Source organism: Lygodium microphyllum, chromosome 26 (assembly GCF_053477565.2).
Source record: "Lygodium microphyllum isolate KBCC chromosome 26, Lygodium_microphyllum_v1.1.10, whole genome shotgun sequence".
NCBI lineage: Eukaryota > Viridiplantae > Streptophyta > Polypodiopsida > Schizaeales > Lygodiaceae > Lygodium > Lygodium microphyllum.
The window spans coordinates 114,033,480-114,049,912 of NC_141160.1; the positions used below are offsets into that span (position 1 = coordinate 114,033,480).

At 44.4% G+C, this 16,433-nt stretch overlaps 1 pseudogene; it reads left to right on the plus strand.

The window, feature by feature from the left end:
• The first annotated feature begins 1,056 nt into the window (after window positions 1–1,056).
• LOC148013704 (cardosin-E pseudogene) lies at window positions 1,057–1,600 on the plus strand (annotated as a pseudogene).
• Window positions 1,601–16,433: the final 14,833 nt, after the last annotated feature.

Consider the following 16,433-nt stretch of genomic DNA (forward strand, 5'->3'; position numbering starts at 1 on the left):
GAAGTGGTCGTGTCTTTTGTTGCCCTTAGAGCATTCACTTACGTAGATCGAGTATTAGTTGAGCTAGCCATGGTGGATTGCACAGTCATATCCTTAGATTGAGAGCTAAGGGTGGTGTTGTGTCCTGCCTCTTGGACATTTGGAAGCTCTGATGTAGGTAGAGATTGGGATTGAGTAGCCGCACTTGACGAGTGTTGTGCTTCCTATGTCCGTTTAGGGGAAGAGGGTGTAGGAAACTTGGGACTCCTAAGTGGCTTTGATACTGACTGGGAGATTTGCTTGTGGCTGTCAAAGGATTTTGCTATTTGCTTTGTTGAGCATTTAACCTTGCCATGAGCAATGTTGTGCCTATGATGCCTGCTATCCTCTTGGGGAATCAAAGGCTCCTTGGGCACTAGTGGCTTTTGCGTATCCTTCACAATTACATTTGATGTCTGCTTGTCAAGCACACTAGGCTGAGGATCTACCCTCCAATTGGTCCCATTGGGTTTCTTGATTTTGACCATGAGGGACTCCGTCACTCCACTGTTTTTGACTTGAGACTTGGTTTTTCATTTAGATCTCCTCCTACGCTTCTTTGCTCTTGATACAATCTGGCCTTCAATCGACAAAGGAGATTTAACAGGGGGTTTTGATACCCAAATCCATCGGTTACCTGCATAATACCCTTGAGCACGTAGCAATGCTTTGGATATCCATCATGACGTTGTCGTATTGCTGTGCATTCGAGGTGTGAAAACCACCCAAAAGTTGTGCGTGTGATTTGATACTTTGTACATACTTAGTTGTTATGTTTGCTCTTTCATTCTATGCTGAAGATGGAGAAGAACATGGAGTTTTGGTAGACTGGTAACTCGAGATGCAATCTCATGGGCTACACTTATTTCAAGATATGCCGATTATGGGCTTTGTGAGGATGTTTCCAACATCTACAATTGGATGGTATTTCTGCTGATGCTAGTACATTTGTTTATAGCCTGAAATCATGTAGCATCATAGGAGCTTTAGATACAAGCCGAGAACTTCATGTAGAGATATAAAAAATAGGGCTAGATAATGAGTTTCGTGTTGGCAATACACTTGTGGAAATGTATAACAGATGTGGTCGGGCTTCAAGCATGTGGCATTCTTTGGGCATGGCTGCAGTATATTGAGCTCATCTTTGGTGGCATGGATCCTAGACATTACATTGGACAACATACTTACGTGCCAGTCACACGAAAAGGCTACTGGCAGTTTGATATGGGAGACTTTCTCGTAGGTGGAAAGACAACTGGTTTCTGTGACAATGGCTGTGCTGCTATTGCTGATTCTGGAACATCTTTGATGGCTGGGCCAACGGGAATCATAACAGCTATAAATGAGGCCATTGGAGCATCTGGTGTCATGAATCAGCAATGCAAGGCCATGGTGTCTCAATATGGTGATATGATTATTGAAATGGTTAAGCCTCTATGGATTTTTGGAGATGTTTTCATGGGCGTTTACCACACGGTTTTCGATTATGGAAATACACGTGTAGGCTTTGCTAAGGCCGCCTAATTGTCGTGAGGGCCATGGGAAAATATCTTTAATCATATTGACAATGAAGTGATTTGCAGGCTTGGTTGATATAAAAAAGTGTGATTAATGCTGAAATTGGCCCGCTTTCCTGGGGAAAAAAGAGGATTTTCTGGAAAAAGGGGGGAAAAAGCAGATTCGAAAAGCAGGAAAGATTCGGCAGTTTAAGGAAAGGAAGGAAAAAAAACAGAGGAGAGGATCGACGGGAGATGGAGGGAAAAATTCTTTCTCTCTAGACTCTGCTGCTCCACTGGGGAAGAGGGGCAGAAAAGCTAATCTGGGGCAAGAATGCGTGGTGGACAAGAACACTATTTTTGGGGACATTGTGATCGCAGGGAAAAGTAGGAAGTCGTCAACTGGAAGAAAAAAACGGCTGCTCTCGTCAATGGAGAGCTGAAAAAAAGCTACACCAAAAGGCGGGGAAGGAGATGTGTACTCAAGGTGTTGCGACCGGACGGTAATGGTGCCTTAACGGGTCTCAGCTCAGACGGGGCTCAGATATCAGTTAAGCAAACCCCCCCCCCATCGCTTCCTTTAGCTAGTATGTGGAGGTGATCGGCGTTGCAGACAGTGGTCGCTCTCTTAGGGCCGAAATTTGCACCAACTTTGACGACAACTTTGAGTTCTCTACATACAATCAGCTTGTTCAAATGGCGAATGCAGAACACCAGCCTCTTTTCATATAAACCGAAAGAAGAACCGTCGAACTTACTGGAGTTTCTGACTTCTTGCACCATGATGTTTTCTTCCATGAAGGTTTTAGAAACACAAAAAATCTGCTTTTCTGGCACAGAATGATGTCATCCATACCGCGAAGGGCCATGTGTTTGTATAAGCGACTGATCTATGGCTCCTAACCCAAACAGCTAAAGACTGGTTTTGCTAATTCTCTTGGGAAGCAATTGTTTTGAGCATGCATAGTGCTTCTCTACTTGGGATTTTGTAACAGGAACTCCCGATGCCACACTTTTGAGACGTTGAAGAAGACTAATCCGGATGCTGTGAGTAGTATTCAATAAGTGTTTGGTGCAACAGCAAGAGTAACAGTGGAGAATATAGGTACTGGAAGTTCCTCTGTCTTACAGAAACTTCTAGTAGTGGCTTCGATGATCCAATTGTGTCTGCTTCCACAACAGTGGGATTGATCTTGGTATAATTGGTTGGGGTGTGAAAAGAGCTACACCTGTATACATGTCAAGTGCTGCAAATGGAAATAATGCCTTAAAGAAGCTCTCTTTGGATAACACGAAGACAGGAGGTGGCAGACAAAGGTGCTGAATGAAAAAGGTGATCAACATCGGCATGTGCGATTTGTATTATGGGTGATCGATGGCATCTGCAGCAAACCAGGAAGGAAACTACCTTAATGTTTAATGAGAACTTTGTGAAGAAGCAGATGAGGTTGATTAGCTCTTTATGACCTTAATTCCTTCTCCAAATATAACTACTTTGCCTTCCATTCTTTTTCCTATGCTTAGTAGAGGTAGAACTGCCCTTCTTGTAAGCAAGGAGTCTTGAATATCTTTGGGAGAGACATGCTACCTATTGTTCCAAATGATATGATGAAAACCAAGTGAAGCTTCATAGGGATTCACACTACATGAAAAATTTGTTGACATGAGTTTTTGTCAAGCCATTTATTGGAAATGCTCCCAATCAGATGTAGCTGATTATATGTCTCATATTATCTGAAATTGAGCTTTCAAATTGAATATAATCTTGTTAGATTGATCTTCTATCTTGAAATTTCTCAAGGACCTCTGTGGTTGCGACTTTTCTTTCGAAACCCTTCGACATCTTTGGTGAACCCGACGTGAAAGCGTCGCAGAAATTTCAGGATGGGAGATACTTCAGCCTCTATTTCAGCTTCTTCTACAACTCCAACTGCGTCTACTTCAGCTCCATCAATGACTGCTGCGTCAAGTACTTCAACGGAGGATCTAAAGCAGATTTTGCAGAATATGTCCATGTATATGCAGCTCCAAAATCAGCAGACACAATTGTATATGCAGCAGTAGTAACAATTGCATCAACAGCAGTTGTCACAGCAAAGGCTACTCTATTCGGAGCAGGAGAATGCAAACAGCGCGACTAAGGCTATTGAAGCAGTTGAGAATGAGAAGAAGATATTTGACGGGCGTAATGTTTCAGCATATTTGAAGATATATGAGATCAAGATGGGGTTTTTTGGAGTTCCAGCTGGACTTATGAGTAAGTACTTCCTTCGTCTTGTCATACCCGCTTTGAGGCAAAAGTGACTGATCTTTTTATTCAAAATACACATTGGCAAGATTTTAAGAAGGCCTTGAAAGAAGAATACTTTCTTGAGGACTTTGGCATGGCTACTCGGCAGTCATTCCGAGAGTGGGTCTACATGCCAAACAAAGGTCTAGCTGCTTCAGAGTTGATTCGAGAATTTGAGGAGAGGTATAGTCAGCTTGATGCCATAGAACAAAGAGCATTGGATGTTGAAAAAGTTGAGCTTTTCTTGCAAGCTGCAGATCCTGCTCTTCAAGAAGAATTGGGTGAGCTTCTTGAGGATTGCACGAAGCCTATGGGTCTTAAAACTGATTGGCATGATGCTCAGGATGCAGTCTCGACTTTGACCAAGGGGAGGATATGGAAGGCTCGCCTACAAAATGGTTCTATGACACCTACACCATCATCAGCTCCTATGTCTGCTTCTATCCCTGTTATTTCTTCTCCTCCACAGCCAGTTTCTTGGCATATCCCAGTGCCTACTGTTTCCACTCCACCTATTCCTCCTGTTCCACGACCGATGCCTACACCTTCTACTCCAAACCCATCCGCTCCATCGGTGCCTACCTCTCTTGATGACATAATTAAAGGCATAACAGATTTGGCATTGGAGTCAGTCAAAGCGGAGTTGGTGGGAAAGTTGAAGGAGCAGTTTGCTTCGACTGCACCTACTACTTCTTCTAGTGCTCCTACTGCACCTAGGAGTGCTCCTAGTGCACCTAGGAGAGATCGGAGATGTATTTGGTGCGATAGTACGGACCATCAACATTGCAGGGATTGTGAATCTTTTCAGGATGCAAGGAGGCAGAATTTGGTATATTGGGGACAAGATGGTAAGATTTGGTTGACTGAGATAGGAGCTCCACTTGCTACCAACTTTGGTAAAGGTGGAATGAAGAAGTTAGTGGATGACATGGCTGCGCGTACTTCTTATGTGACAGCTAGAGGTGATGCTTCTGCATATGGAGTCCAGATTGAGAAGGGATCAGAGACTCAGTCAGCACTATGGACTTATGCTATGGAGACTGCAAACAAGGGGAAAATTCAGCAAACTGTTTTGACTAGTGCAGGCTTTAGCATCAGATCAGAGATAGGTTGGGACTCACCTGTTGACAGGTACTCTATTTATGCTTATTTGGCTAAGTCTCATGGTGCAGATGTACTTGTTGAGGAGAAGCGTAAGGGGGATGATGAAAATCCAAGTGCAGCTAAGAAGACTAGAGAGGGTGAGTTTGTTACTCCACCTACTGCAGGACCGTCTTCAAGACTAGGGCCAGATCGACAGATGGAAGATGCTCAAAAGAGAGAAAAGAGGCAAGAGCCTAGAGAGAGAAAGCAGCCAGGGTTCAGATTGATGTCCGATATTGAGACATCTACAGACATGAGGAAAATCTTTAATGATAAGATACTTAGCAGTGAGGTGACTTTCACTATTTCTGAGATTTTGGGCATCTCGAAAAGAGAGTTTCAGGATCAGTTTTAGGAGGTCCTGAAGAGGAAAAGACATGCATTGTCTACCACTGATACACAGGGAGTTTTGATTGGGGAGTTGGATGAGGATGAGGATGAGGTTATGGTTGAAAATGCTTCTGTTTTTCCGCAGGTAGAGAAGAGGGTTCAGCCTATGCATTATGCTAAAATTGATGAGCCTGTCATGATACCGCGTAGTCACTTTTCGTGGAGCCATTGGGCTAGGGCAACTACAGAGACGATGGTAAAGATTGGAGAGAAACAGGTGCCTTACGTTGCATTGGTGGATCATGGTTCAGAGATTAATCTCATAGTTCGTGGAGTTTATGAGAGTAACAGATGGCCTATGGATGTAGAGCATGGGTGGCGTATGAGAGCCGCTAATAAGACTGCAGGTGATTTGTATGCTGCCTGTCCTAGTGTCAGGGTTTCTATTGGTGATGTAGAGGAGGATTTTCATTTCTTTGTGCAGGATTCATGCTCTTATCCTATAATTCTTGGACAGCCATTCATCACAGAGATGCGCATGGAAACAAAGGTCATGGATGATGGATCTGCTTATGCACGAATTCGCAGTAAAGATGGTATGAGAGCAGTTCAGTTTATGACTGTATGTGTGAACCATGTTAGAAACAGGGATACTCTCAGAGATGCACCTTTGTCCACTGTGAGGGATTCGGGTTTTCATTAGGTACCGCCGTTTCGCGAGACGACGGTGGTACAGAGGAGAGGAGATTGGAGTTCTCGCCTCCTGGCAGTAGTGTTTTCTCCTCCGATTTTGTTGGGATTTCAGCAAACAATTCAATGAGTTATCAGAAGACTTCTAGGTTGCCTAGAACTGCCAGGCAGTATATATGCAGGAAGGAGAAAAATTTGAAAAATGTAGGAATTTTGGAGGATGATGAGCACATAGATGGGATGTATGACAGTGTGATTTGTGCATATACGATGACAGAGATGGGAGATATGCTGAAAACTGATATGCAGAATTGTCACAGTAATGTATTAGTGCAGTCCCTGGACATGTTTCATGAAATTGCAGATTTTATGTCACAGATTGAGTCAGAGGCTGAAGTAACTCAGCAAAGAGTATTGAGTGCTGAAGAAATTCAGCAAACAGAGTTTCCAGCTGGTTATGATCAGCTTTCAGAGAGACAGAGGGCTGAAAACTTTCAGCCAACAGAGTTTACTGCTGAAATATTTCAGCATCCAGAGTTTAGGGCTGTTTCTATGCAGTCCATAGAGCAGAGGGCTGAGGATATTCAGCCATTGGAGTGCAGAATTGCTGATTTACAGCAAGATTTATGTAATGCAGAAGAGCATAATGAAGCCAGGGTTGACACAAAATACAAAACTGTGGATAAGAAGGTGGAGCCGGTTGTTGTACCGCTTCCACCTGACAGTAATCAGCAAATAGAGAGGACTGCTAAATAGCCAATTTTGAGGAATCCGGAGCATATTGGTCATAAATTTTCAGCAGAGACTCTTGTGAACTGAAAATTGGAAATGGTGATTTCTTGCTACCCATAGAGAAGCAATGCTTTCAGGATATGCTTGAGCGTCATGGAAGGGGATTTGCTTTTTTCCCACATGAGATTGGATGTGTGAATCCTGATATTGTTGCTCCTATGGTCATATTTACTATTCCTCATATCCCATGGAATCTCCAACCTATTCCAGTGCCTAAGGCACACTTGCCAAAGCTGATTGATTTATTGAATGAGAAAATCAGGATGGGAATCCTTGAGCCTTCATCTGCACCATACTCAAACAGGTGGTTTACAGTTCCAAAGAAGAATGGTACTCTCTGATTTATTCAGGACATGCAGCTAGTGAACAGAGTTACTATCAGGAATGTTGGTATAGGTCCAGTTGTGGATGAGTTTGGAGAGGCATTTGCTGGACGTGCCATCTATTCTTTAGGTGATTTGTATTTAGGATATGATCAGTTTCAGCTGGCTTTGGAAAACAGGGACATAACCACCATGAGAACTCCTATTGGTCTTGTCAGGATGTGTACCTTGCCTCAAGGTGCCACTAATTCTATTGCGCATATGATGAATGCCATGTATAAGGTCCTTCGTGATTATATACCTCAGCTTACTATGCCTTTCTTGGATGATGTGCCCATTAAGGGGTGTGCAGAAGAAGAGAAAAATGAGAGTCTAAATGAGCAGGGATACAGATACTTTGTGGCTGATCATATTTCAGCATGTGAGAAGATTTTGGCCAGGTTAGAAGAAGTGAACTTGACACTTTCAGGGCAAAAATCTATTTTTGGAGTGAATGAGGTTGTCATTGTTGGACATATGTGTGGATATTATGGTAGGAAACCCTCACCTGATAAGGTGAATGCTATAGGCAAGATTGCGGAGTATTGTTCTACCACTTCAGAGGTACGGAGATTCATTGGAGCTTGTGTGTTTTATATGATTTGGATACCTCATTTTGCACACATAGCAGATTGTTTGTATCAGCTGTTTCGAAAGGGGCAGAAATTATTTTGGGATGAGAGCCACACTAGAGCCATGCGAAAAATGAGGAAGTTATTGCAGATTTTTTGGAAGATGGTGAAAAGATGGTTTGGGCCATACATAGTCAGACATGTCCTTGATAATGCAACATATGAGCTGACAGAATTGGATGGGACAGTGCTTAGAGTGCCTATTGCTGGAAAAAGAATCAAGATTTTCAAGAAAAGAGATGATGAGGATTATGCATTGGAAGAATTTTCAAGAGAAGAGCAACGAGAAGAAACTTCAATGGAAGAGACATATGATATGAAAGATAATCTTGTTGATCTACCGGCAATACATAATGAAGAAATTGATTTGTTTGTGGATCTTGATGATAACGATCATGGGTAGTTGGCCCATTCGGAGGATGCGCATGATTAAAGGGGGTGGATGTCGTATTGCTGCGCATTCGAGGTGTGAAAACCACCCAAAAGTTGTGCGTTCGATTTGATACTTTGTACATACTTAGTTGTTATGTTTTCTCTTCCATTCTATGCTGAAGACGGAGAAGAACAGGGAGTTTTGGTAGACTGGTAACTCGAGATGCAATCTCATGGGCTACACTTATTTCAAGATATGCCGATTATGGGCTTTGTGAGGATGTTTCCAACATCTACAACTGGATGGTATTTCTAGTGATGCTAGTACATTTGTTTACAACCTGAAATCTGTAAAATATTACACGGCGCAGCGAACAGAATCTGAGAAAGAGATAGAGAGTACACAACAGATAAGAGGAGAATCAGTAAAATTCTTTAACTCCAAACAACTGATACAAAGATGGCTCTGTCCACCCGTGCGCTTCCAATGAATGAAGCTTAGATGGCGATCTAGACAGAAGATAGGTGAAGAGCTTAAGGCTAGCTGGAACAACAACTCTGACTGGGTGAAAGATGAGTGTAAGATGGCTGCGAAGGGGTTTAGCTTTTATAGCCCGCGAAGGTCGTTAGGTCGGCCTGCTGACCGACCTACCATATGAGCCTCCACTAGTCGGCCAGGGAATATTCCAGGGAATATTCCCTTTACCATCGGGCCGGGGGCGCTGCCCCCGGACCCCCGCCAGGGGGGCCGCTGGCCCCCCTGGGACCCCCCAGCCAGGGGCCGCTTCCGCGGCCCCTGGACCCCACAATAGGGGCCCCTTTTAACTCCCTTACCACGCAACTCAATGCAATGTGCCTCGAGTTGCTACCAGCTTAACCACTCCGTCTAACCCAAAGATTAGACCCATAACAGTCACCTTTTTGCCATCCGGTCACATAGACCTCATCTGATATACAAGTCAGGACTCAACCAATGTCCGGGCTCACATTTGGCTTCTCCTCATAATGGGGGCCTTACAACTTTGAGCACCATGGATCATTGGTAGCACCTAATGAGGGTGGGGCATTGATCATATCTAACACCCCCCCTCAATGTCCACCCATAGGTGAACTATCTCCTCGGCCCAATGCCGAGTCTCTGAAGATGAACTTGAAGCAGATCCTTCGTAAGTGCTTTGGTGAAGATATCTGCTCCATTCTCCTCTGTTGGACAGTAGACCAATTCCACTATCCCATCCTCCATCAAATCACGCACATAGTGATACTGGATCTCTATATGTTTGGTGCGTGCATGAAACACTGGATTTTTGGCAATGGCGATGCAACTCTGATTGTCACATCTCAGCACAGTTGGTTCTTCATCCTGCACTCCCATATGCCATAGAATCCTTCTCAACCATACGGCCTCACATGCAGCAAAACAAGCTGCCTTGTACTCTGCTTCGGTAGAAGACAATGCCACTGTTGGTTGCTTCTTACTAATCCAAGAGAAAATTCCTGAACCCAAAGAGAAACAATAACCAGAAACTGACTTCCTGGAATCAATGTCTCCTGCCCAATCTGAGTCACAGTTCCCCACAAGAGAAGTTCCGAAACTGTATGTGATACCATAGTCAAGAGTTTTCTTCAAGTATCTGAGCACCCGCATCCCAGCCTTCCAATGACTCTCATGAGGTTTGTTTGAGAACCTGCTCAAAACACCAACAGCAAAACTGATATCTGGTCTGGTGTTACACAAGTAGATTAGACTGCCGACCAACCTCCTATACCTCCCAATGTCTGCTAGTGCTGATGTATCCTCAACGGATAACTTTACATTCACCTCCATAGGTGTAGCTATCTCCTTGCACTCGGTCATGCCAAATGCCTTCAAGATCTCCCATGCATACTTCTTCTGAGAGATGAAGATCTTTCCTGGCTCTTGCCAGACTTCAATCCCCAAACAATAGTGCAGCAAGCCCAAGTCTGTCATTTCAAACTCAAAACTCAAAGCCTTTCGAGTTTGGTTGATCATATCTTCATAGTCACCTGTAATAAGAAGGTCGTCCACATATAGGACAATCACTACAGACTTTTTACCATCCCTGTAAACATACAAGTTAGCATCTGAGGCACATCTTTTGAAGTTTAGGTTTAAAAAGAACCTATCTATCCGTTGGTACCATGCTCTGGGGGCTTGTTTCAGCCCATACAATGCCTTCTTCAGTTTACACACTTTGTTCTCAGAATGGGGGGCCTCAAACCCTGGTGGCTGAGCCACGTACACCTCCTCCTTGAGGTCACCATTTAAGAACGCTGACTTAACATCCATTTGGTACACTGGCCACTTCTTGTGGGCAGCCACTGCAAGTACCGTGCGAATAGTGGTCATTCTGGCAGTTGGGGCAAATGACTCTTGAAAATCAAACCCTTCAACTTGTGAAAATCCTTGGGCAACCAGTCTAGCTTTGTACTTTTCTAAGGTACCATCAGCCTTGTACTTTACCTTCCAGATCCACTTGGTGCCAATAATCTTCCGCTTTGCTGGCCGATCCACTAGCTCCCAAGTGTCATTCTTCATTATGCTGTCATACTCCGCCTGCATAGCAGCCTTCCATGATGGATCTGCAAGTGCTTCTTCTAAGTCAGTTGGCTCCTTTACTTCTCTCATAATCTCAACCATCAAGGCCATGTTGACTATGTGAGCAGAAGCCCTCCTTTGCTCCTCTATTCTCTGAGACCTCCTTGGTCCGTCTGCCTTCTCCTCAACAGATGCAGGCATAGGATTATTGTGGTCATAGAGCTGCTTCACCCAGCGCGGCAATGGCTTTTCCGGTGGGGTGATGTCAGGTTGGTGAACTTTTTCCTCATCATCTGAAGATGATGCTTCCTCCTCCTTAAGGATAGGGATAGCTCTCGGGACAGGTTCATAGTGGACTACTTCTTCGCTTGATGATAAAGTGGAAGACCTTGCCTTCTCCTCCTCCACTGTATGCGGCTCCTCCTTGAACACCACATCACGGCTCGCGATGATCTTCTTTGCCTCTTGGTCATATAACTTGTAAGCCTTCTGCTCATCACTATAACCCAAGAAGATACATTTTTTGCTTTTTGGTTGTAACTTGTTTCTCTTCTCATCTGGAACATGTGCATAACATTCACATCCAAAAATTCTGAAATGTGAAACAGATGGTTTCTTACCAGTGTAAGCCTCATGAGGTGTTTTTCCCTTGAGAGCCTTTGTGTAGCTCCGATTTAGAATGTAGACTGCAGTATTAACAGCTTCAGCCCAAAAATGGTTAGGCAATCCCTTGCCCTTTAGCATGCATCTTGCCATCTCCACAATGGTACGATTCCTGCGTTCCACAACACCATTCTGCTGAGGTGTGTGAGGCGTCGTCAATTGACGCTTGATCCCTTTGCTCTTGCAAAAGCCTTCAAACTCCTTTGAGTTGAACTCACCACCACCATCTGTTCTAAATTTCTTCACACTTTTCCCTGTTTCATTCTCAACAAGTATTAGCCATTCTTTAAACTTACCAAAAGCTTGAGCCTTATCACGAAGGAAGTACACCCACATCTTCCTACTGTAGTCGTCGACAATCAACATAAAATAAGAAGATCCCCCCAAGGCCTGTGTAGGCATCTTACCACACAAGTCAGCATGCACCAACTCTAGAGGAGCATGTGCTCTATTCTTGCTTTCTTGTGGAAATGCCTTTCTCTGTTGCTTGCCCATCATACAAGCTTCACATGGTTCCTTCAATTCAGTTATTGTAGGTAGGTGAGCAACCATACCTTGCTTTTGCATCTCCTTCAATACTGCAAATCCGATGTGTCCAAACCTTTCATGCCAAAGCTTACTTGTGCCCACTCCAGCGGTGGCTGTAAGAGCACTTAGCTCATACAGGTTGTTCCTTCTTTCTCCTTTGCCAACAATTGTGCCAGCACTATCAATAATTTCTGCACCTGTCTTCTTGAACCTCACTTCATGACCAAGATCAGTTATGGCAGCAACTGATAAGAGATTTCTCCTGATTTCGGGAACATACAACACATTTGAAAGCTTTTTGACTTCACCATTTGCAGCAACAAAAGAAATAGTACCTGTGCCCGCAGCAGGGCATTTAGCATCATTTCCAACCGTCACAGTGATGGATTCTTGTAGAGGCTGCATAGAACTGTATAGACCTTTCTTGTTGGTCATGTGACGGGAGGCCCCACTATCCAACACCCAAGAGTCAGTGGTAGATTCTTCTTGCGCCGAGGAGCACACTTCCTCAATGGTCGCCATGAATAATTCCAACTCTGCTTCAGCCGTATTGGCTGTCTCTTTCCCTTTAGTTTTAAGGGTACCATTCTTTTCATCTGCCTTCTTGACACGACAATCTGCAATTGCATGTCCTTTCTTCTTACAGTAGAAGCACTCTCCTTGAAACTTCTTCTTGCCGCCCTTTTTCTTTTTGTCACCATCATTTTTGGTGGAGGAAACACCTTTGCCTTTTGCATTGGCAGAGAATGCAGCATCTCCATTGTTGCTTCCTTCTCGGGCTTTCAGCCTCAACTCCTCCTCCATTAATAATGCACAAAACTCCTCAAAAGTCAAAGCTTGAGGTCTCACCTGAGTATTAAGGGCAGTTACTAGTCCATCAAACTTTTGTGGACAAATCCGAAGACACCTCCGAGCTAGCTCTTCGCTAGTCTTTTGTATCCCAGCGCCAGCCATCTGGTCGCGCAGATTCTTAATCCGAGTGATGAATGCTTCAACCGTCTCTCCTTCAGCAAACTTCTCCGCTGCTAGTTGATTCTCCAAGTTTTGAATCCTTGTTTGGTTTCGTGTTTCATACTGACTCCTTAGTACATTCCAAGCCTCTGACGCTTTGGTTGTATGCTGAATCAGAGTCAAAACACTGTCAGAACAGCTTGTAACTAAGGCACACAATGCATCTGCATTCCTTCGTTTCCAAGCTCGTAGAAGATCTGCATTCGGAGGAATCATCACACTAGGATTTGATGGGTCGGGGGTAGGCTGTGGTTCTGCGTTAGTCCCCAGCACAGTCTCCAAAAGCTCATAAGAATCAAGGATAGTAGTAATTTTGAACTTCCACAAGGTGTAGTTTGTACCATCTAACTTGCCTTCGCTGAAGGTTGGTGGACGAATCCTCAGTGTTTGAATAGCCGGTACAGCAGCACCACCTCCTGCACCGCTTCCTGATGCGCCAGAACTGCTTCCCGGAGTCGACATCGTTTCTCTTTGCTGTTGAAGCCTTTGCCTCTTGCACGCTCTCCGATCTCTAGAGCCCCCTGGGCTCTGATACCATGTAAAATATTACACAGCGCAGCGAACAGAATCTGAGAAAGAGATAGAGAGTACACAACAGATAAGAGGAGAATCAGTAAAATTCTTTAACTCCAAACAACTGATACAAAGATGGCTCTGTCCACCCGTGCGCTTCCAATGAATGAAGCTTAGATGGCGATCTAGACAGAAGATAGGTGAAGAGCTTAAGGCTAGCTGGAACAACAACTCTGACTGGGTGAAAGATGAGTGTAAGATGGCTGCGAAGGGGTTTAGCTTTTATAGCCCGCGAAGGTCGTTAGGTCGGCCTGCTGACCGACCTACCATATGAGCCTCCACTAGTCGGCCAGGGAATATTCCAGGGAATATTCCCTTTACCATCGGGCCGGGGGCGCTGCCCCCGGACCCCCGCCAGGGGGGCCGCTGGCCCCCCTGGGACCCCCCAGCCAGGGGCCGCTTCCGCGGCCCCTGGACCCCACAATAGGGGCCCCTTTTAACTCCCTTACCACGCAACTCAATGCAATGTGCCTCGAGTTGCTACCAGCTTAACCACTCCGTCTAACCCAAAGATTAGACCCATAACAGTCACCTTTTTGCCATCCGGTCACATAGACCTCATCTGATATACAAGTCAGGACTCAACCAATGTCCGGGCTCACATTTGGCTTCTCCTCATAATGGGGGCCTTACAACTTTGAGCACCATGGATCATTGGTAGCACCTAATGAGGGTGGGGCATTGATCATATCTAACACCCCCCCTCAATGTCCACCCATAGGTGAACTATCTCCTCGGCCCAATGCCGAGTCTCTGAAGATGAACTTGAAGCAGATCCTTCGTAAGTGCTTTGGTGAAGATATCTGCTCCATTCTCCTCTGTTGGACAGTAGACCAATTCCACTATCCCATCCTCCATCAAATCACGCACATAGTGATACTGGATCTCTATATGTTTGGTGCGTGCATGAAACACTGGATTTTTGGCAATGGCGATGCAACTCTGATTGTCACATCTCAGCACAGTTGGTTCTTCATCCTGCACTCCCATATGCCATAGAATCCTTCTCAACCATACGGCCTCACATGCAGCAAAACAAGCTGCCTTGTACTCTGCTTCGGTAGAAGACAATGCCACTGTTGGTTGCTTCTTACTAATCCAAGAGAAAATTCCTGAACCCAAAGAGAAACAATAACCAGAAACTGACTTCCTGGAATCAATGCCATTGGAGCATCTGGTGTCATGAATCAGCAATGCAAGGCCATGGTGTCTCAATATGGTGATATGATTATTGAAATGGTTAAGCCTCTATGGATTTTTGGAGATGTTTTCATGGGCGTTTACCACACGGTTTTCGATTATGGAAATACACGTATAGGCTTTGCTAAGGCCGCCTAATTGTCGTGAGGGCCATGGGAAAATATCTTTAATCATATTGACGATGAAGTGATTTGCAGGCTTGGTTGATATTAAAAAGTGTGGTTAATGTTGAAATTGGCCTGCTTTCCTGGGGGAAAAAGAGGATTTTCTGGAAAAAGGGGGGAAAAAGTAGATTCGAAAAGCAGGAAAGATTCGGCAGTTTAAGGAAAGGAAGGAAAAAAAAAACAGAGGAGAGGATCGACGGGAGATGGAGGGAAAAATTCTTTCTCTCTAGACTCTGCTGCTTCACTCGGGAAGAGGGGTAGAAAAGCTAATCTGGGGCGAGAATGCGTGGCGGACAAGAACACTATTTTTGGGGACATTGTGATCGCAGGGAAAAGGAGGAAGTCGTCAACTGGAAGAAAAAAACGGCTGCTCTCGTCAATGGAGAGCTGAAAAAAGGCTACACCGGAAGGCTGGGAGGGAGATGCGTACTCAAGGTGTTGCGATCGGACGGTAATGGCGCCTTCACGGGTCTCAGCTCAGACGGGGCTCAGATATCAGTTAAGCAAACCCCCCCCCTCCATCGATTCCTTTAGCCAGTATGTGGAGGTGATCGACATTGCAGACAGTGATCGCTCTCTTAGGGCCGAAATTTGCACCAACTTTGACGACAACTTTGAGTTCTCTACATACAATCAGCTTGTTCAAATGGCGAATGCAGAACACCAGCCTCTTTTCATATAAACCGAAAGAAGAATCGTCGAACTTACTGGAGTTTCTGACTTCTTGCACCATGATGTTTTCTTCCATGAAGGTTTTAGAAACACAGAAAATCTGCTTTTCTGGCACAGAATGATGTCATCCATACCGCGAAGGGCCATGTGTTTGTATAAGCGACTAATCTATGGCTCCTAACCCAAACAGCTAAAGACTGGTTTTGCTAATTCTCTTGGAAAGCAATTGTTCTGAGCATGCACAGTGCTTCTCTACTTGGGATTTTGTAACAGGAACTCCCGATGCCACACTTTTGAGACGTTGAAGAAGACTAATTCGGATGTTGTGAGTAGTATTCAATAAGTGTTTGGTGCAACAGCAAGAGTAACAGTGGAGAATATAGGTACTGGAAGTTCCTCTGTCTTACAAAAACTTCTAGCAGTGGCTTCGATGATCCAATTGTGTCCGCTTCCACAACAGTGGGACTGATCTTGGTATAATTGGTTGGGGTGTGAAAAGAGCTACACCTGTATGCATGTCAAGTGCTGCAAATGGAAATAATGCCTTAAAGAAGTGCTCTTTGGATAACACGAAGACAGGAGGTGGCAGACAAAGGTGCTGAATGAAAAAGGTGATCAACATCGGCATGTGCGATTTGTATTATGGGTGATCGATGGCATCTGCAGCAAACCAGGAAGGAAACTACCTTAATGTTTAATGAGAACTTTGTGAAGAAGAAGGTGAGGTTGATTAGCTCTTTATGACCTTAATTCCTTCTCCAAATATAACTACTTTGCCTTCCATTCTTTTTCCTATGCTTAGTAGATGTAGAACTGCCCTTTCTTGTAAGCAAGGAGTCTTGAATATCTTTGGGAGAGACAGGCTACCTATTGTTCCAAAGGATATGATGAAAACCAAGTGAAGCTTCATAGGGATTCACACTACATGAAAAATTTG